The 21078-nt window shown below is 39.7% G+C and overlaps 1 protein-coding gene and 1 long non-coding RNA gene across 8 annotated transcripts in view; one reads left to right on the top strand and one right to left on the bottom strand.

The window, feature by feature from the left end:
* ZFAND6 (zinc finger AN1-type containing 6) overlaps window positions 1–118 on the bottom strand; it is a 40133-nt gene extending 40015 nt beyond the window's left edge. For 2 of the 6 annotated variants that reach the window (XM_085308694.1, XM_085308697.1), the window contains exon 1: window positions 27–115. The gene's annotated coding sequence lies outside the window, so the exon portion shown is untranslated. Of the gene's footprint in view, window positions 1–26 lie in introns of all 6 variants that reach the window. The other 4 variants (XM_085308695.1, XM_085308698.1, XM_085308699.1 and 1 more) reach the window with 4 other exon arrangements.
* Window positions 119–390: 272 nt separating this feature from the next.
* LOC146593822 (uncharacterized) lies at window positions 391–19475 on the top strand. Of its 2 annotated transcripts, none has more exons than XR_014896309.1 (3): window positions 391–562; window positions 1008–1136; window positions 11591–19475. It is a non-coding gene; the product is annotated as an uncharacterized LOC146593822 (long non-coding RNA). The 2 variants fall into 2 exon arrangements; XR_014896308.1 differs by having other exon boundaries at window positions 1003–1136.
* Window positions 19476–21078: the final 1603 nt, after the last annotated feature.

Below are 21078 nucleotides of genomic sequence, written 5' to 3'. Positions count from 1 at the left end.
CCCCGGCGCGGCCGCTCGCGCCTCACCTGCCTCACGGCCCCGCCGCCGCCGCCGCCGCCCGGCCGCGCCTGGCCCCGCGCGCTCGCTCCTCACCAAACTTTTTTCCTCCCCCCCCCCGTGTTTCGTTGCCCTCAGAGTGACGCGGGCAGGCGCTGATTGGTGGAGCCGGGGAAGGGAGACCGGGAGGGAAGGGGGAGGTGGCGCCGGATCCCGCGACTAATTATTACAAGGAAGGCGGCGGCGACGTGAACCGCAGAATCGCATTTAAAGGCGCCGCGGCGCGGCCCGCTCTGTCCCCCCGCCCCGCGATGACCCTCTCCACACGCGGGGCGGGAGCCGCGGCCCGGTCATCGCCGCCGCGGCGGGCCGCTCCCTCCCTCGCTCCCTCCCTCCCCGCGGGCTGGGGCGGCCTCCCGCCGGCCGCGCCGTGCTTGTGGTGCGCGGCGGCGGCAGCGCAGCCCCGCGCCGGGCTGGTCGCTGAGCTGTGCTTCGCCTCGCTGCTTTATTTCCTCTATAAAAAGCCAGCTGCAGATTTTGAATCTCCTGTCGTTATCTACAGCAGGTCACCGATTTTTATTTTTTATTTTTTTTTATGAGGGAGCACGGAGACGATACGCTGCAGCTTGTTTTTATACGGCACGTTTTTATATTGCACCTGCAATACACGGGCTCACATAATCTCACAGGGAGCTGTAAGCTGTGCTGTAAAGGAGGGGTTTGAGGAGAGACTTAAGGACAGTAGCAGACAGGAAGGGGAGATAGGATTCCGGAGGGATGAAACAACCCACGTAAACCGGGGGTTTGTGTGTGGCTGGTGGAGAGGAGCAGGCCGAGGCTGGAGGAGCTGGGTGCGAGGTCGGGGACGCTGGGTGGGCCGAGTTCACAGAGCGTTTCGAGGGGAAAAGTGACCAGGTTGTGAAGGCTCAAGGGAAGCTGGAGCTGTTGAGGATGGGTAAAACATTGAGAGATACCTAACTATTTTAGCATTTGTGCTTTTTGTAGAGCAGAGGAATTTGAGAATATCCCAAGGAAGGCATTGCCAGAGGACACGCACAAGGATTTCAGCAAAGATAATGTCCAAGCAGAGATGCTCCACTAGCAAGAACTTGCTGTGCCAAACATCATGGGCTGAGTAGGTAGGTCTATAATCCTGGCAGAAACACTTCATGGGTGGAAGGCCCCTAATCTTTTTGTTTTGAGTATTTGAGCCTGGATCAACACCAGAAAATGCTGGTGCAACTAGCGTGGAAGCACTAACATAGTTTTACAACTATTTTGGTAGAGATTATTCACACTTGACTGTCTTTGCTGATGCAATAAATCCTCCAAATGCCAGGTTGCAGGAACAGAAGATGACCTGCATTGCATGTGGGTATCACAGCATTCCCCACAATGTTATTTGGAGTGCTTTCATAGTCTTGGCAGTAATCACAAGGAGCTATGGGGAGTGTTRATCACGTTCCTCCAAGCCTCCCCATGATCATCTTTTTTTATATCCTTTTTTTAGAACCCCAGTTCCATTTGGTTCATCTCAGAATACTTTGTGCAKGTTTCCTCCTTTCATTAGAAATACAGATGCAGAATAGGAGGGTGGAACATTYGCAGTGTCTTTTTAGAAGAAGGGCAATTGGTTCATTTGCAGTTGTGAGCAACCAGCACAACAGCCAGCAGTACAGCAGCAAGAATGAAAAGGGAAAGGCAGATAGTGAACAAGATGAACGTCTCCTGCCAGGGGTTTTGACCAGCAACACATGGCAGAACAAATGTTAAGTTAGAATATCAAGGGAGAGGGACAGTAGAACATGCAGATGTAGTGTTCCTGGAGTTGTGTATGAAGCTCATCAGCGTTCTGATGTGCCAAAATGAGAAAACTCAGCTACAGTAATGCTGGAGTAAGTGGATTTCTTGTAGTACATAATCGGTATGTTTGGTGTAGTCTGAAGCTGCCACAACTCAGAACTGCAAACAAGTGGGAAATAGAGGGCACAAACTTGTATGTCATCCAGAGAAAAAGAGCCTATAGTCAGACTGTCTCTCAGAGAGAAAATCAGTAAAAAGAGAGCCAGGCTTATTCTTAAAGTAGAATAAAGAGTGCAGCTAAGAAGTAACTGTAAATCTTGATCCACTGTGAATGGAAGATAGAATATTAAAGAAATAGCATTTAATTTTCTATTCTGAAAATGTTAAAAATGATAGGCTAAAAAACCCTGCTGAATTCAAGTAGAATAAGGAAGGAGGGATGCATACGATCAGAGAAATTACTAAGCTTTTAACTACCCAGAAAAGGACATCCTTTTCTCTAAGAAAGCAACAGAGATCAGCTAAAGGAGATGGGAAAAGTCAAAAGTGACTCTGAGCCAGCAAATGAAAACAGAAGAGTTTTTTCTGTAGAATACTGCAGAGAAGGAATCAGAGGCTATTCATATAAGTTAATAGGAGCAGTTTTGATTTTTGAGAGTACACAAACATTCAGCAGGACATAGAACCTCTAAAATCTTGTGGAACTTCATATACAATGGGATGTTCATCTTCATGGAACATACTTATTCTATCAGACATATTTTTGCTGTGACAGAGCAGTAGTCAAAAACAGCTCGAGACTGTTAAGCAAGAGATCCTGGTATAAGGTGAAACACCAAGAGAGGGGTGAAAGGTTTTACAGATACTCTGGTGATTTGATGATCCATGGCAAAATGGAACAACTGGTAAACATTACTCCCTCATTAATAATGTCATAATTGAAACAATATTTAATCTCCTTAGCCTGCATTATTTAGATCTGTTTATCATGTTTTAAGGCTGCAGTCAYCTTGATATCTCAGCACAACTTATTCTCATATTCTGAAGGGCCATATGCTCCCATATCTCTTTAGAAAGCATTGGCACAAATTTTATGAAATAAGTTTATTCTATTYTTTTTACTCCCTTCTCCTAAATCCACTTAATATATCTGCTAACACAGAGGATGTTTTGTGTTTGCTTCTGCTGTAGTAGGTTATTTCTTCTTATTTTGCTAGARGTTTAGAAATCACTTGAGAAATCTTAATATATTTATTTTGAGGTAGATTTATCATCAAAGCAGGTAATGGAAGATCTCTTCTTCACCTCAGTGGGCTTTGGATCAGGTGTTTAGCAATAACACCATTTCAGTTTTTCTAATCTAATTGCTTGGGACTCAGCATGCAGCCCATGAAACTGCTGAGAATTTCACCATTGGCTTTAATGAGAGCAAAAACAGCCCCTACTTATCAAGAGATAGGCTATTTCTATCCAGAACAAGTAAGCACAAGACTTCCTTGAACAATTGAGTTCAAATTTGTTTTGATTTAAATCTGAATCTCACTGTATTTTTTTCCATGGTCACCTTGACCTCTGTTCTGTACCTTGTACTAACAGGAGGAGTTGGAGTTTTAGTTACCCAGGCCTACTGGAAATTTGGCCCAACAATCATTTGGCAGTGGCCTTTCATGAGCAGCAATGCCAGCTCTCTATTTCAATGCTCACATTCAGAGATTTAAAGAACYAGAGTCCAAATTCTGCTTTCATTTGTAAGCCCAGAATGCTCCTGACTTAAAGGGGGTTGTAGAATTTCTGCCAAGAGTAGAAATTGGCCCAGAATTTTTTTTAGATTCCCTCATGTTTGTGTTTATGCAATGTTATCAATAAAAATTAACAGCATACTTCGTGCTATGTTTTACTTTTAAATTACATAAAGGATATTTACTGTGCTGATGTCGCATAGTTTGAGAGAAAGATGCACATATGGAAATGAAAGAACACTAATTACCATTAGGATTTCCAGCTTTCAGCATTTATTTTCCAAAACAACTCAGGGAATATTTCTCATCATAAAAAATAGAAATGAAATCCCATTTCTTGGCATTTATGCATGCCATTCTGGAGTCTTACTCATCAAGTTATGAAAATGGTCAGAATAAAAAGGTCTAATAATGTACAAACAGTCCAGTAGTCTGCTTTGAGTTTCTGTACTTACTGTTCTTTTTCCATCAGAGAGAGACACAAGTCCATCCCTAAAAGAACTTAATGTTTTTCTGCCTCTCTAGAGATGGGAAAAGAGAAGGAGAGCTGGGGAGAGCTGAGTGATCATGAAGGACAACAGGTGAAAACAAAGGCAGGATCAAAACTGTAAAAACAGGATACTAGGCAGAACATCTCTCACAGCCCACTACTACTTGAAGACATCCAAGCAGCCAGTAGAACCAGGCCAGTAGTGCCCTGCCTGGAGTCATGGTACCAGGTATGGACTCAGCACCAAACTGATTCCTTTAAAGCTATGAAGAGGCCCTTGGAGCAACCTAGCTGCTCAGTATCTTTCTTGAGCAGGACACACTGTAGGACAGAGGTCCTTCACAGAGAAGAGCTCCAGCCTCTTCTGCTGCTGGGCTGCTCAGCCTTTTAGGAAGTGAGGCAAATTGTTTTGCCACACAGTTAAAAATCTGGGAGCCTCAGTTCTAGATAGCCTTGTTTAGAAATCTGGGCTGGGACCTTTCAAACCCTTAACAATTGCCTACTTAGGCTTTTAATAGGCATGTTAAATAGTTCATTGAGTATGGCCTGGTATTTAGAACAGTATGCCATTCTTGGCTGATGAGTAAGTGAAAGCAAAGATATTATTTTGTACCTCTGTGCTTTTTCTTCTCCTGCATTCGCTTTGTCTATCTAGATAGTAAAGTCTTTCAGGGAAGGAGTGGCTAATATTGTGCATGTCTAGTGATTAACACAGYTAACTCCAGCCACACTGAGAGCCTCTCTGTGCTCCCAAATGCTACCCTTAACAGTAATCCTACACCTGTGGGCCTCTGTGTATGCTTGAGTTCCACCTTACTGTTGAAATATGTTTTTATATTAGTTAGTAGATAAAAACTAAACTCTAGACTTCTCTACTGTAATGTTAGATTTTGTTTGCAGATTAGCAATTTTGTGCTGCTTCCTGCATGGAGCAGAGCTCTTAGCTACAACTCTGTCAATGGATTCTTGGTTTTCGAGACAATGAAGTGGCTGGCCTGTTCTGTGTAAATAATTTTGGTGCCACAGGAGCAAACAATATACTTGAAATGCCTCTCAAAAGTCTAGCTACAAATATAAGAGGACAGAGAGGTGTATGAACCATCCAGAAGGCTTGTTTGTATGTTGTGCAACAAGTTTGAAAGTAAGGATGGCAAATAGTAGAGAAATGAGCAGAAAATATTTCTTTTAACTTGTAATATAGTGAGGTCACATTTCTGGTTTCATGTGATATTGCCAGGCATGCCCTAGTATTTGTCTTGCAGTTTTTACAAAAGCTATCCACCACTGTTTGTGAGATACAGAATAAGGTGTTCTGAGACACACTGGCATAGCAACACCATGAAACCAGCAGTGTTACCATTCAGTGCTTGAATAGAAGAATTTGAGTTCAAAAGTTGGCAGTGAACAATGTTTTAGGAATGCTACTTCTAAATCAAAGACAACTGGAAAGAAAATGGCATTGAGAATAGCATACCCTGTTCATAATACATGAAGACTGCTGGCAAAAATGAGTTCTGCTTTTTGGCCGAAGCTTTCCCTACTCTAGGTCATTAAGACCAAAAAGACTTCAAGTTATAGATTAAATGGATTTTTTTTCATATTGTCCTTAAGCTAACTAGTGAAAGTCTTTCATATCTGGTTATTCTAACCATCCCAATAATGAACAATTCAATCTGAAATCCAGCAGTGACATTTGAGGCAAGAGGAGATAATGTCTTGCAGTGGCAAGTGATAGGAAAAGAGATGTTCTTTTTATATATTCCTCCAGGCTAATGGAAATAATTTAAGAATACTTCAGCTGGCTTTGATTTAAACAATTGCATTGTGTTTCCTAGAGAGAACAAATGATTAAATAATATGAATTCTTGTCCTTTTAAGAGACTAATTCAAATATATTATAGTTGGCAASAGTTGCCATTTTCAGACCCTTCATTGGCATAAATTAGGATGATGCTCAGGTCTCTGATGCTTAAGAACATTATCAATAACAGCAGAGCTGGCATTGCTGATGGTAGTGAAAAAACATGAACATAGATCAGAACATGAAAGACCATTTCCCTCCATCTGAAATAAGGCATGGATGAATTGCCCGTCTTCCTAGATCCTGCTGAGCTCTCTGCAGAATCTGGGGGTTAGGAACAGAAGAAGTTACCATGCATTGGAGCTGCAATTGGGGTATAAGACTTTCCTATGGCTTTGGCATCCTATAGCTGTAGAGGTACCTGCCAAGTTTGGAGGTACCTTTTCTAGGTCTACAAAAGGAATCTTATTCTCAAAGCAACACCATTTGCTGAGTTTGCTTCTCATGAATACATTGTCACTTTCAGCACAGGACAGCACAGAGTAAGTCAGGGATGCCCAGGATAAGACAAGAATGTGGGTTTTCCATTCAGGGTCTGATCCAAAGGAAAGGTTCTGACTGACATTGGTGGAATTGGTTCAGCCAGTGTCTTTTATTAGGCTTTTAAGGAGTAAAATGTCGTAATTTCTGCTCCTGGGAATTCATAGTCTCAGAAACTGCCAGTCTGATGACTGTCACAAATACCAGATCCTCCTGAAACTTCTAAGGAAAAGGTTCTGTATCAGCAGCTGAAGTGTCTGCTCATCTGTCTACCTAGTTCTTTAAGAATGCCAAGAGCATTGGACTAGTAAGGGTTTGACGCTCTTGCCTGTTCTGTTAATGTCCCTCTAGCTTTGCTATTTCGGATAGGTTGTTTGTCAACACCAGAGAAATCTGCTACAGCAACAGAGGGAATATCTGGTTTCAGTATCTCCAGCTTCTTGATTTAACTACCTCATTAGAGAAACTAAAATGTCCCCTTGATTGCTTAGAAGTAAACCATTTGTTTTGCAAAAATCTTCAAGCAGTTATTCACTTCTAATGCCTGAAGTCTTCTCTAATGYAGCCGTGGATAGCTGTAATAACGTGAAATTTGCAACCAATAAAAAGTTTTACAGCAAAGCAAATCTGATCAKTTTTTCCCTAAGTCAAACAGTTTTCATTGTCAAATGTAGGCAGATTTTTGATTTAAAAACAAAATGTTTTACTGGAGAAAAAAATAAAACAGGGCATTTCTGTAGCTTCCAGATACGTATATCATGTTTGAGATTTTGAATGCTATCATTAGGAAATTTGGAGTTGACACTTTTAAGATACGTAGAACATACACTTTGTCCCACAACAGTCAAATATTTTGTCATGATCAGCTTTGGATTTTCTCATAAACATTGGCAGTGGATATCAAGCTGAAATGGGATGACTGCTATCCCAGTAGTCTACAGTAGGAAAGAAGCCTAGAGACTTTGAAAACTGATAGCTACATCTGCTTTTGGGTAGTACCTTTTCTCCGAGGATCTTAAAACAACCAAAGAAATCCCTAAGTCTTTCTAGACAGAAATATGACACAACCTACCTGCTTTTCTCAAGTGTACTTTACTCTTTGTTGTACAGCATGAGGAGGGACAGAGTCTATCCGTCTCTGACCTCTACGCTGGCAGTTTCCCAAGGAATTGCTAGTGAACATAGTTTACAGATCACACWCTCTGCAATCTCTACATGGGGTAGAAGGAAGGGATAGAGATAAAGAGAGGTGCTGAAAGCCTATCCCATTTTTTTTTAATGGGGGGCCATTTGGGGACGATCACATGTGAATAGCTCTCAGGCAGCTCTAGTTTATATGAAGACCACAAAGACAGAGAATTAGGGAACAGCAGAGGCCTATTCATCCTGTCCCTGCTACATTTTATAAAACTAGATGTGATCCAGCAGACATACTGTTTAATTTAATTTAATCTGAAGAAAACCTGGTGCCTGATTTCCCATACTATGTTTTAATATCTTGTACACTGTACAGTGCATAAAAACAATACATATTAGCAACTTACCGATGATAGACACAGTAAATGCCCTGATGGACTTCATGAGCAAAAGGACGCGGCAGAGAGAGGTTGAGGATTTGGATCATTGAAGGTGGTTGAAGAGAGGCTTTGCCTTAACATGGCACTCACAAAAACACTTGCAATCCTCCTGTATACGTCATAGCTAATGTTTCTAATGTGTATTAGTCAAATCAGAATTTCAGACTTCTATGGTTCTTCCTTTCGTCCTCATGATCCTTTCCCCTCTTCATCTTCCTCTTTTTCTGCTCTTCACATTTCTCTCTCCTCTTCTGCTGCTTTATGAAATACCTACCGCTGAGCAGAGGGGTTATGACACAATTCCTGAGTGGGAAGATTATGACATCAGAGGGATAAATCACAKCCTGCTCCCAGCTTTCTTCCCTCCGCCTCTTTTCACCCACTTCTACTTTTCCTCTCTTAAAAGAAAGAGGAAAATCATGACACTAGAAAGAACCACCTTCTCTCAATCTCCATTCTAGTACTTCTTCTGCCTCATTTGTACTCTTTCACATGCATCTGGCAGACRTATCTATTGAAAATATTTCATAGAAACAGGCGTATGCATTTGCACAAAATGTGTCTGTGTATGAATTTCAGTGAGCATGAACTGTACACACAGTTGCATGATTTGCTCACTGCACATCAGTTTTGAAAGCAGATGTGTGATACAGTGCCTCTTGTACTAATCATTCATTTGGATAAGGATGGGCTTTTTCCTGTCCATTCGTATGTATTTATTAAGTTTCTCTTTTAAAAAAATACGGGCATGTGATTTCATTCTTTTGTTTAAACACTGCTAGAATTTGAGATAATAAATTTATAGCCCCTCAGCCCTTCAATTTTCAATATCTCTATGGCTGAGTTAGGTGAGAGAGAGGTGGTAACCTAGCTTATAATTCAACTGGCCCATTTCATAGTTTAAAACACTGATGGATGTGCACTGGTGCTAAGATGCTGGACTATGGACTATGGTATAGACACACAACCTGTTGTGCTACCTTCGTGCTGGTTTCAATAATATACAGCAGAAAACACTGGGAGAAGCTCTAATCTTAGCACTGAAGCAGTAATAACTACTTGCTAAATGTGCTGCAGATCTGTCAAAAGTCCTTTTCCTTGGAGACAGGAATTGGAAGAAATATAAACCATAAAACAGAAAGCTGTCTACTAACAAAAATATCCTAGTGTAATCCAAAATCAATATTAAGTCATGGTAGAACTGAGAAAATCAYAAACATTGAAGACCCGTGTACTAGTCTGTATCTATCAAAAAGGTTAACTCTTCTCCATATGTATATGCATTCACATTCCCACAGGACAAAAAGAGTATAAGCTCAATACAATTTGTATCAGACTGTTTCCATTGCAATTGAGCAACGAATATCTTATACTTAACTGGAATCTAAACATTCTGGGTATATTTTTCCTCTAGTGCTGCAACAGATTTTCTGTGTGACCTTGGGCAAGATACATAATTTCTCTCTGCCATGGAGTTAGATAATACTTCCATCCCGTATAGGTTATGCTGCAAGTTGCTGAGTTTCAAAGACAAGTCTGCTCATTAAATAAGATTATATCTAGTCCTGAAGTGGGGAGAAGGCCTGCAAAAGGCACGTAGAAGTGGGATGGCTTAAAGTGTGATTGAAGTCAGCCCTCAGGAGCTGCAGGCACAGTAGATGCTCAGGAGTTCTCAGGACCATTTACCTGATCAGGCTACTGGGAGCAGGTTTAGTAGAGAGGTATAGGGAAAAGCATTTATACACTTCATACTCAGTAGGCAAATGGCAAACACCATTAGATTCCTGATTGATACAATTTGCAGAAAGTGTTTCAGTGGAGTCAGGACCAATTCTCCTCATGAGGAATGAGTTCTGATGATGTCTGGAGAAGTGTTTGAAGAAAACTTCTAYGGGGTCATGTCCTATGAATGACAGGGTGACAAAGAGCAGTACTTCACAGTCAAGCAGCTTTGCTTGTTTAGCAGAGCAGAGTAGTTATTGGATCTGCAGGTTTTGCAGCAGGATTGGGGTCTTTGGTGGAGGAGAGTCGAAGTATGTAGTTACAACGATGAAGGAAAACAGGGGTGAGCATTAGCAAATGGCTGTGCATAGTTTATCCTTTACARCACTACGTATATTAAATTGAATAAAGACCAGTGGGAGATATTGGTGAATGCTAGCATTTAGGAAGACAACAGTAATTCAAATTCATTTGATGGGTAAATTGACACTTTATGAATGGTTTTATACCTTTTAAAATGGTTTACACCAGTTGGCAGAGTAACAGCTATAGACAGATCAGAATAAACAGTGCTTACCATTTCTATGTAGAAACAAGCATCTTCCACCTGCAGTTCTTGAGTTCTTTTTATTGACTGTTAGCTTCACTGCAAAAAACATATGCCAGAGAATCAATGCTTAAGCTTGACAGCACTTTGTCATGTCCAAGTAACTCAAATAATGCCACTGCACCTGGTAGAACTATAAAAATATCCTTATAAAAGTATCAGCAGCATTAAATATTTTATTCATTGCAATGTTGTTGTTTTGCCTGCAGTAAAACAGCCTTATGCAAGTGAGACGTACAGTTGAGGGCTGACAAACATTTTCCCTTCAGTACATTACTTYAGCTCAGTGGGGTTTTTTTCCTTTCTGTTTTGAATCCCTATCTTTTAATTTTTTTTCTGCTTTCAAGACATGAAAACAAAACAACCCTCCAAAAACAACCCTTTTTGTTAGAAGCAGGCAATCAGAACATGTAGTGTTTAAGCTTTCACCCCCTTTCCACATGCAGAGAAGATAGTATGTGAAAACTTTGTTTCCCAGGGAAATATATTCCATTTTTTAATTTTGTAATGCCTAAGTAATTGCCTTGCATATAACATTATCTCTCCAGTTAGTGACTCAGGAACTAGGAGGAAAAATAAAACAAAGTTTAATATATACAAAATAATGTTGATAGTTTTATTACAGAAGGAGTTGTAAGCCAAACTACACAAGCATAGACATAGCTATTAAAGGAAAAATTACAATGTTGCCAGCATGAACTGTTCAGAAATAAATAGTCAGGCCTTCCAAAGCCATGAGATCGGCTTACAGACTTCTGGTTTTCAAAATACAGGTTCAGTATGTTCTTATTTGTCTTCTTTTTTTGATATGCTGGGGAATCACATGAAACCAGCTTTACACAGAGACTGGAAACTTTGTTTGTGTAACTGAGATTCTTGAATGACTAACATGAGTCCAGAATCAAGAGATTTCAGAAAATCACCACATGGCCTGCAGTAAAATTATGAGATTTGGCATTGTTAGCCTATTCCAGTCTAGCAAACTATCAGATGTTACCATATATGTAGTTTCTTGCAAGTATGCCATCCTTTTCCACCCAGTAACATTGCCTAAATGGAAAAAAAGGACTTCAAGATTTATAGATGTTGTGTAGTACAAAAGGAAGAAAGAGCAGGTCGGTACATCAAGAAAATCTCATTATGTTCTTTGTGTCTGCTCAAATCATCCATAAATACATATGCAGGAGGTTCTGATTCATCCCCCAATCATGGATGTAAGTATAAGAGCTCCAGTGGATATTGTGCCAACAGTGCAATAAGCAACATGACTAACATCTATCACATGTAGGTTGTTTTCTCATCTTTTTTTTTCAGGAGGACTGCATGTCTTGGCAGGTGCTGTTAGTGCTCTCTTTATATCCAAGAACACAAGCTCTAGGAATTGCATCTGGMACAAGAAGTAGAAGATGGTCATGTTTGTGACAGCCCTGAGCCCTGGAGAGAATTCATTACTTACTCTTCGATGGGGCAGTCCTCCACCCGGACAAACTAAACTGTCATTTTGCAGAAGCCCATTTATCCGAGGGATGCAGCTGCCAACTACATGTTCAGTCTGAAGGTTGGAGTGAGTGGGTAGGCTGGCTCTGGCCCTTTGAGCATCTTGTTACAAGGCTCAGAATTTATCTAGGGACTAGAAAAAGGAGAGAAGGCTTGGATGAAGAAAATTAAGAATGATATTCCATCTATCTACACCAGGCTGTGTGAAGGTGAAGAAATGAAATGAATATGCCAAGCCCAAGCCAAATCAGTGGCAGTCAGCCCATATGCTGAAAGTGCAGTCTTGTAAGATAATCAGCCCTACTGTGAATTTCATCTAATGCCAATCATTGATACAAAAAAAAAAAAAAAAAAAAAAANAAAAAAAAAAAAAAAAAAAAAAAAATCCCAGCAAAAGCAATCTGTATTTCCTCAAGTAGTTTGGATACTCAAACAGTAAGTCATTGTGCTGATGTGAAAAGCAAAACTCATTTTAAATAGAAAAGGAAAATCACTCATTTAGTTTCACTGACTGCATTCAGTGACAGCTGCAGTGTTGCCAATTATGGCCATTTTATTGTAGGTCTTACAGTATTCACTGTTTTTCTGGAAACAAGAATTTCRTGCAACTCCTATAAAAAAATGAATGCCCTGAGTTTCTAGTCTTCATGGTTGCAAAGGGCTTGAAGACCAGAAATAAGCATGCCTCATGTTCAGAAAACCCAAAGGCAAATAGAAAATACGCTTTTTATTATTTGTGATCATCCTTTGATTTTAAGTCATGCTTTTTTTTTTTTTTTTTTTTTTTTTTTTTTTTTGGCAGCCTGACTCACAGTTTTTGTATGTTCATATTGGGCTACAGAAGCCCACAAAGAATGAAAAGCAATTGTAAGAGTCATAAGGTAATGCCTCTTACCCAGGTAAGAGGTTAAGGGCAGCAACCAAGCAAGTAATGAAACATTTTATATTTGCCAGCAATTGCTGTTTCATGTCCACACTGGCCGCTTGGCAAACACCAAAAAAGGTATTAAACTGAAGCACAGAAAGTTAATGAAGAGCAGGAAGATAGGAGGCTGACTTCCCATCTAACCCTGGAAAATAGGCTAAAGTTGATCCTGAGAAAAATATACTAGAATCTAACTGCTACTGTTGCATTAAAGGAAGATTGGGAAAGCAGAGAGGGAAGGCATGTGTTTATATTGCAGAGCTACTAATAAGAGGTTCGTGTTGTTGTCTTGATTCTGCTGACTCATCGAGCAGGGTTAGACCTACTTCATTTCTCACTTCAGAGTAGATGAGACTTAACTATAAACCCAGACCCTGTCACATTTACACACACTAACACTTTCTTCCCTGGTGACACTATTGCAGAGTAAGAAACTGTATAGTTCATAGAAAGTTAGTGACTCTCAGGACCACTTATTGAAACAAAAAGAAAATACAAAGTACCTGCAGCACAGAGCTGCTCCAAGCGTTAGCTGATCAGGTCTGTGCCTAATGCATCAAGGCATTGGTGAGTCTAATTTAGATCTCAGGCCTGGATCAACTACTGCCTTTCTAGAGCAAAAAGGCAAGAACTGAGGAAAGTTTGAGAGTTAAGATTCCTTCAGCTTGCAAACCCACGGACTCGTTGTCCAGAGAAGCTTGCCCAGCGTGAGGGACAGCCATGTAGGTTCCCCCTTCCATGCTCAATTTTGAAACAGAAACAGAAAAGGTAAAGAACCCACTCAATCACAACTTTCTGGAGATGCTTCCAAAAATGCTTCTACTTACACCAATCTGCGACACTGTTCCAAAACTGATGAGTCTAAAGCCCAGAGCAAAACCCATACTTGTAAAAGCTGTAAAGGCCTTGAGCATAAACAGCATACAAGCACCACAACTTGCTAGTAAGAGTGCTATTCAGTATACTCTGAGGAGTTTTTCATATTTAACCAAATGCTTGTTTCAAAATACAATTTTAAAATTGAACCAGTTGCATGGATCATTGAACACCATTTGTTCAGGAAATTGTGTTAATACTGATGAGTATTAACAACATAATATGTAATTTAGAAATGATAGTTCATATGATAGATATGCTTCTGTCAGTGACAACACTGCTCCATTTCCTCATTTATAAATTCCACCTTGGAGGTGTCCTTTTTAGAGTACAGAGCTATTAATAAGCAGCACAAGATTTAGAAACTAGATTTATTATAATTGTATTATTATGGCTACATTCTTCAAATGTAAGTAGTGAACTTCTCTCTTGATTGTCTCCTCATATTTCAAAGACACTACATGTGGAATGAATTCAGGCCAATGTCTCATTCGTGCTCTTAAGGAGGCCTTTATATTTTTACTTTTGATTGGAAACATTTTGCATTGTTTTCATTTGCTTGGTGATCTCAAAGAAAACATTGTCTTGGTGGAATTCCTAATTCCTAAATTATCTAGTTCACATTTATTTTCATTACTCCAGTACACAAAAATCAGGATGGGCAGCTAAAGATCATTCTGTATTAAGTGCACATTTCAAGACTTACAGCTGCAATAAAACCCTCACCTTTATACTTATTGGCTCAAGAACTTCATGGACCCCTTTTATTACATATCCATAACTTACAGCAACATAAAAACACATCATTGTTTTTCTTGATAATTTTGCCATCCTGCTATTTTATGAGCCAATAATCCAACTCTCGGTTAGTCTGTGAGTACAAACACCAGGTACTGTATCTTGACAAAAGAATTGGATTATTGCCAAATAAAAGTCAGACTATTATTATGGCTAATATGCTAGAAGTGCTTGCAATGGGTTTTTAAATAATCCTCTACATTTATATTGCACCATTCATCTTGAATAGAACCAAGGTGCTGTGGAGACTGATAATGGGTCTTTTTACTCTTTGCTAAAATGTAGCTGCTGTTAAACTGGAGAAATGGTGAYGATCCTGCAAACAATGTTACATGGGTGCAGTAGGGAACAAAGCAAAGAATAATATTGCCATGCGAAATTGAAGGCTAATTACTTGAGCTGGGATTTGATGAGGACAGGAGAGCTGAGATCCATCTGCTTATAAAAATATCCCAAGTGTTTGTGGGTCAAATTTCATCATTTCTGAGTGATGCCATTTCCACCAGCATAAGATTCCCTGTCACCATGGTTGGCACATTATTTCCAACTGAACTCAGAGATAAGATTGTAACTTGGACAGCAAAAAGTTTCATTTTTAGCAGCACATTTTTCCCAAGAAAGTTTGCTAAGCAGTCCAGTAACTTCTGAAGCCTAATTTTCTTTGGATTAGAAAAACTTTGACATAAATGGCTTTACCCATTAGAGTTCAAACATGTGATAAGTGTGGCAAGGTGCATGGCAGGCAGCCTTCAGCCAGGGATAGGTAGGCACTTTGCTGATGTCTGAGTTGTAAATGCAAATACGGCGCTGTTTGATGCACAGCAAATCTTCCCTAACTGTGGTAAAAGCATATATAACATTCTAGCAGATTTAGAGATGCATCATTAGTCCATTCCCACAGTCTGCTCCAATCCTGCTTTGGGGCTGGCTCTGCAACATATATTCAAAGAATGAGTAGGCAGAAGGTGAGATATCCTTGTATTTTGTCATTTTCCCTGTTCACTCTTTGTTACACATAGATATGAAAGGATTTAGTTACTGCTTGAAACAGCAGATAGGTTATAAAGGCAGCATGATGTGGACAGTCTGTCAAGAACTGTCATTACAGGAGTATATCCGTACTGCAACGAAAGATCACTGACAACCATCCCTTAAAATGTTGCCCAAAACAGGTAGGAAGTATGGAAGAAGTATACACCAAAGCTGAAGTCTGCGTTACAGAGAAGGCATGGGAAAATTGNAAAAAAAAAAAAAAAAAAAAAAAAAACTGCTCCAAATTTCCAAATTCCTTGCAGATTAGAGTCCTAGACCCTGCAACTTGGTAGTGCTTTTGAAGCCCAGCTAAGTTGAGAGACTTTCCCTTGGTAAAGAACTGGACCCTAAAAAATAATGCAAGAAAAGTGCTTGCTCAGCAGCAGGATAAAAGCAGAATTCATGGTACAGGCTTGGAATCCATTACAGCAAGACCTGATATCCCATGAGAGCCAAGACACCTTTACACCTCTTAAAACCTCTCTCCTTTCCCTGCCCTACTGGAGACTGAGGCATTTCCATTGCAGTACTCTATTTTCTCTCTGAATCCCTTGCATCATGCACGCTATGTCAAACATGGACTCCGTTTCAGATGGTGCTTGCTTTTCTGAGCTTAACTGAAATCATTAGGCAAATTATTTAGCAGGGTRCACTAGGATTTAGCAGTAGGATTCCCATTAATGTGGCCAGATATACATAGTTGAATCTCCGCACTGAAGTTTCTTTGCACAGTATTGCCTTAATAGTCAATTTTTTTAGCCTCTCAGCAGTTTCATTAGTCTTCACAGAGATGCTATAGCAAAACTGAAGGTAAAGCTTCCCATAACTTACCACTTAAGAGACAAAGATCCCTTTTCTTCAAGCTGCTTCAAATTTCTTAAAGTCAGAAAAAACACTGTGATGTTGCTGACAAAAGGAGAAGGTGCCATATCAAGGGAAATGTAATAGCTGAAACTGGTTGCTATTGATTTGTCCTTTGTAGACTGATAACTTGGCTGCTTTCCTCAAGATAAATTTCTACAAATTCCTTAGGAGTCAACCCTGATGCACCTATTCATAACTGATAACAAGAGGTGGCCTCTGCTGACTCAACATTCTTCCTAGCTTATATTTCAGAAAAATATATACCAAAACCTCRAATTATATTAAAGGGATGCACCTCACTTGTGCATCAGAGCCCCAGATTGGATTGTTAGATCTGGGCAAAACGATTATGAGAAATTAAATTATACAGCTGTGGGGAGCTTCATTGGGCCAGTAAAGCCTTTCTTAGCTGGGAGTTACGAGCTGTAAGGAAGAAGGTACTAATTGAAGTTCTGTGGTTTGTGTTACCAAACAGGGCAGGCTAGATGATCTGTCATTCAAATATCTGCCATCTGGTTTTGGTAAAGAACCTATTCTGACCTGATTCCTACCTAGTTGCAACCTGTGTAATGTAAATGTAAAGTGGATGCAAGAAAATATCAAACCATGACTGCAACACCTACCTGGGGGAAAGCAACTACATGGGGTATAAGGCAACAGAAAATCCTGGCCTATTTGCATGTCTGGCAGCTAAGTAGTAAATACTGTATTTTTGCTTATAAACTGAGCACGTTTGGCTTCGAATCACTGAAAGCCAATAATCCTGCAGCTCGGAAGTGACATTTTTACTGACTCACTTTTCACAACAGAACAGCACTTTCAGTGTATTATTGGGGTTGTAAATGTTTGTCTCAGCACTCCTATCTCGTTAATACTGCTAGGAAATGAAGAGCTTTGCCAAAATAGAAGCCTGCTCTGGAGTATGAGCATCTGGATCATACTTTCTTATCCAGCTGTATTTCTTCAGATGATAGAAAATTCATAGCTCTAGAATTGAGATGGTAACTTTACAGGTTAGATCCTGCAAAGGCTTACTGCCTCCTTATGCTCAGCCAAAAGCACTGTCAGTAAAGCTTATATATTTGTACATCTGAGGCTGCAGATCTGGGCCTTCAACTGGAAGAAGGAAAAAAAAGATGATTGTGTGGATATTTTGGGATGAAAGCATCAAAATCTCAAATAGACACAAATGCCTGGAGACCCCCAAGCATACTTAAAACTCCTGCTGATTTCACAAGAGGCCATGGTTAATGTAGAGAGCCTTGTTTGGCAGGAAATTAATGCAATAAAAACTAAGTATTTTTCTTTGTTGACTATCCAGCTGGATATTAATAACAGAAAACCTGACTACATCATGTAAGTATTGGCCTCTTACCTTCTAAAAGAGATTAGTTTTAAGTTAGATTACAAGTTAATTAGCTATAGATGTAGTTTCTTGCTATCATAAGTATTGCCAATTTTCCATTTGCAAAACATTACATACACTTTAGTAGACTGCCAGAACTTTTTATTTATTTAAAAATGAGATTATATCCCTGTACAAAATCTTTTTAATCTATTTTGGAGAACTACACAAGGAATTAATTTAGTATACTAAAACCTGTGAAAATAAAATCTGACCATGATCAAATAGGAATCCCCTCACAAATCCACTATTCAGAAAAAGTGATTAGCAAACAACAAAAAACAGACTACACAAGAAACGTTAGTCTACAAAGATTTTCAGATTGTACAAAAGGAGTTTCTTTAAATAGTAAAAGAGAAAGAATATTTCCAGGAACAAGTATCCTAGATCAAAGATCAATGCATTGGAAAATGAATCACCTCAAAGTATGGTAACACAGTTTAATAGAACAGTTTTACAGCTAGCAAACCTTTCTGTGAAAGAGAAGTGATTTGAAGAGATGCGCTTGATAAAATTGCCTTTCAAAGTGCCTCACAAGCACTCACTCTTTGGTGGCTTAACCAAAACATATGTCTAAAGAGTTGTGAATTCTGTATCTTTGGTATCTCTAGGGCAAATCTATCCACCATCTACAGTGTCATCCAGGAGAAAAATGAGATCTAAGATATATAAGTAATACATATATATTAAATATATATATATTTAAAAAATAGGATCTGAAAGATATATATACACATACACACAAACATACACACTAGAAAAATGCCCAAACCAACATCTCACTCTTTAGTGTATTACATTAGAGTATGCTATTAAAAAATAGCATTTTCAGGCCTGACTAAGCTCAAGGTCCCAGCGTGCTAGCTGCTGTACAAATAAATAGCTCCACTGACTTCAGACAAAGGATAGAAGAAAACAAATATTAGTGCTCAGACTTGCATTCAGTTGGCAAACAACTGAGGTGATGTTCCCGCGAGTCAGCTCTTACCTCCTTCAGCTCAGTTYGGTATGTGACTACAGGCTCACAGTCTACAATAGCTTAGGCTAAGAAGTCCCAGTGTGAGCTGGGCCAGTTGAGGTGTATAARTAAGTTTCCCTCAACAAGCCCTTTCTGGAAAGGCTGCTAAATTCAGGCAAATTGCATACACCTGGATGTAGTTATCTTATTTCTTCTATTTTAAAAGTGAGGAACAAAGTCACAGAGAGACCAGTAGCTTTCTTAAGGTCATACAGGAAATATGTAGTGTAAATTGGGGGGTGAGGAAGCCATATTTACTGAATTATCGAATCTTTTTGACAAGCCCATTTCACAGATGGGGAAACTGAAACTCGGAGAGTTGGAGGGGTCTGAAAGACCACACAAGCACCAGGTTTTATATAGAGTAAAAAGACTCTAGATGCTGTGGTTTGCCACCTTTTGTAGATAACGCTTGTCCCTGTCAATATATTCAGCTAACAACTGAGTTGTACAGAACTGAGACAACAACTCTCTCAATCCCCTCTAGGCAGCCAGAAAAATGAACTCCCTTTGAAACTGTGGTGACCATTTATTAGCTTAGGAATATAAAGGATAGATGTAAAGCAAACTAATTACATTTGATGGGAGCTTTTTGGATCTGAGGTCTGAGTTGCAAAATAGATTGGGAATGGCTGTTTATTGTCAAACCTCCAAAGGGCAAAGGAGAAACAAGGATGTTGCTATTATTTGCATTGCTTGAGCACTGGTCATTGGATATGCATTTCTCATTGAGTGATTAACAGTTACCCAGCACAAAGAGCAAATAAAAACCTTGTCTAACTCAGTCATTTCCATTCTCTTTGGTCTTACTGCAGTAAATCATGTGAAATGGGCTGTTTTATTCACTGTTACTCCTTAATATCATTATTCTGCGGTGATGTCATACTTCAAAATCAGGCATGATTAAGAAAACATAAGAGATCTTTAACTAAAGTGTTTTTCTCTTGAAAATCAGTGACTTTAGGCTTTATTTAGCTCCCTGCAGATAGATTCATGCCTCTGCACAGATGAAGTTACCAAAGTCAATAGAGCTCTGCTGAGGCACGGGGGGTCAGGCTCTGCAAAGCTCCTCTGACTTCATGAGGAAAGCACTCCCTGCTGGGTCCAGGCTTCCAATCTGGGTTTATAAAGGTTTCTCGGCTCTAGAATAAACTATGAAATCMTTTGATTAAGTCATTATGAGGCACAATATGCTGGCATGCCAAGAATCCAGTCCCAAATTGATACAAAGGCAAGTCTGCTAAGGATGAATGGATATTCGGGGGTTTATGGTGAAAACTCAAAATGACATACATGAAACTGCTAATACAGAGTTTACTTGCCTTTGCTACTGATAGCCAGTAAAATGCCTCACAAATTAAATGCAATCACTGTTGCACAATGAAAGGCTATCACCGTCCTGCTCSTGCTGCTTGGTGAAGCCAGGGGGCCTTGTGTAGGCTCAGCTGTTCTCCCCATGCTCTATGAACTGGGACAGAAAACTGTCAGTTTTAATATGCGAAACACTCAGCACAAGGCAATACATATTCCTAACTGGGGCATTTAGGTATTGCTTTATTGCCTGTAACAGTCAGCACAAATAACTAAATATTTTGCATGGAGATGATTGGGAAGGGCCTCTAGAACTAGCTTTTCTGAAAGACAGGGCATTTTGGGGCCTGAGCAGGCACTGGTGTTAGCACCATTAATAGCAGGCTTATAGTTTCTGTGCAGGCTTAATTCCCGAGACAAACTAGGGGCTCAATGCACAGATGTGACAATGAATTGATGGGCAAATATAATTCAAAGCACAGAGCACTGTAAAATTATATGATTAAAAAATGAGCTCCAAAGCAAATTTCCTTCTGCTTTGGTTAAAAAATGGCAGCAAGTCTAGATAACTAGTCACAGGAGCATCAGCTTCTTTCACACTTGTTTAATAGGAAGTCATTTCACTTAAAAAGATTGAAAGGATAGTATTACATGCTCAGACAGCAGAGCAATGAATGTGGACTATGTACCTGGAGAGAGAGATTAGCTAGCTATTTCTACTCACAGCCCTCTCCTAGGAGCACAGAAATGACATCTCAGCATGCTTTTTTGGAGGATCAGAAAATCGTAACAAACACAAGGACAAAAATATACCATGGGAATTACAGCTAATTTCTTGCTATAATTTGCAGCAATTTACACATAATCATTGCAGGTCTGAAAATACTACACAGTGCCAGCAGCAGAGTGTATGTTGGAATGGCACAAATAAGAAGAAATAGAAATAYAGCCTGATTAAAAGCTGCTCCAAAATGGCTGTATAGGATATTAGGTTCACAAGTTCTTCCTTGCAGGGAATTTTATTCTACAATATGCAGCCCAATTTTTTTAGGCTACAGCTGGATAGAATGAATTTC

Source organism: Rhea americana, unplaced genomic scaffold, assembly GCF_003343005.1.
Source record: "Rhea americana isolate MKP2758 unplaced genomic scaffold, rheAme1 scaffold_28, whole genome shotgun sequence".
Lineage (NCBI taxonomy): Eukaryota > Metazoa > Chordata > Aves > Rheiformes > Rheidae > Rhea > Rhea americana.
This window is presented reverse-complemented; position numbering and strand designations above follow the sequence as displayed.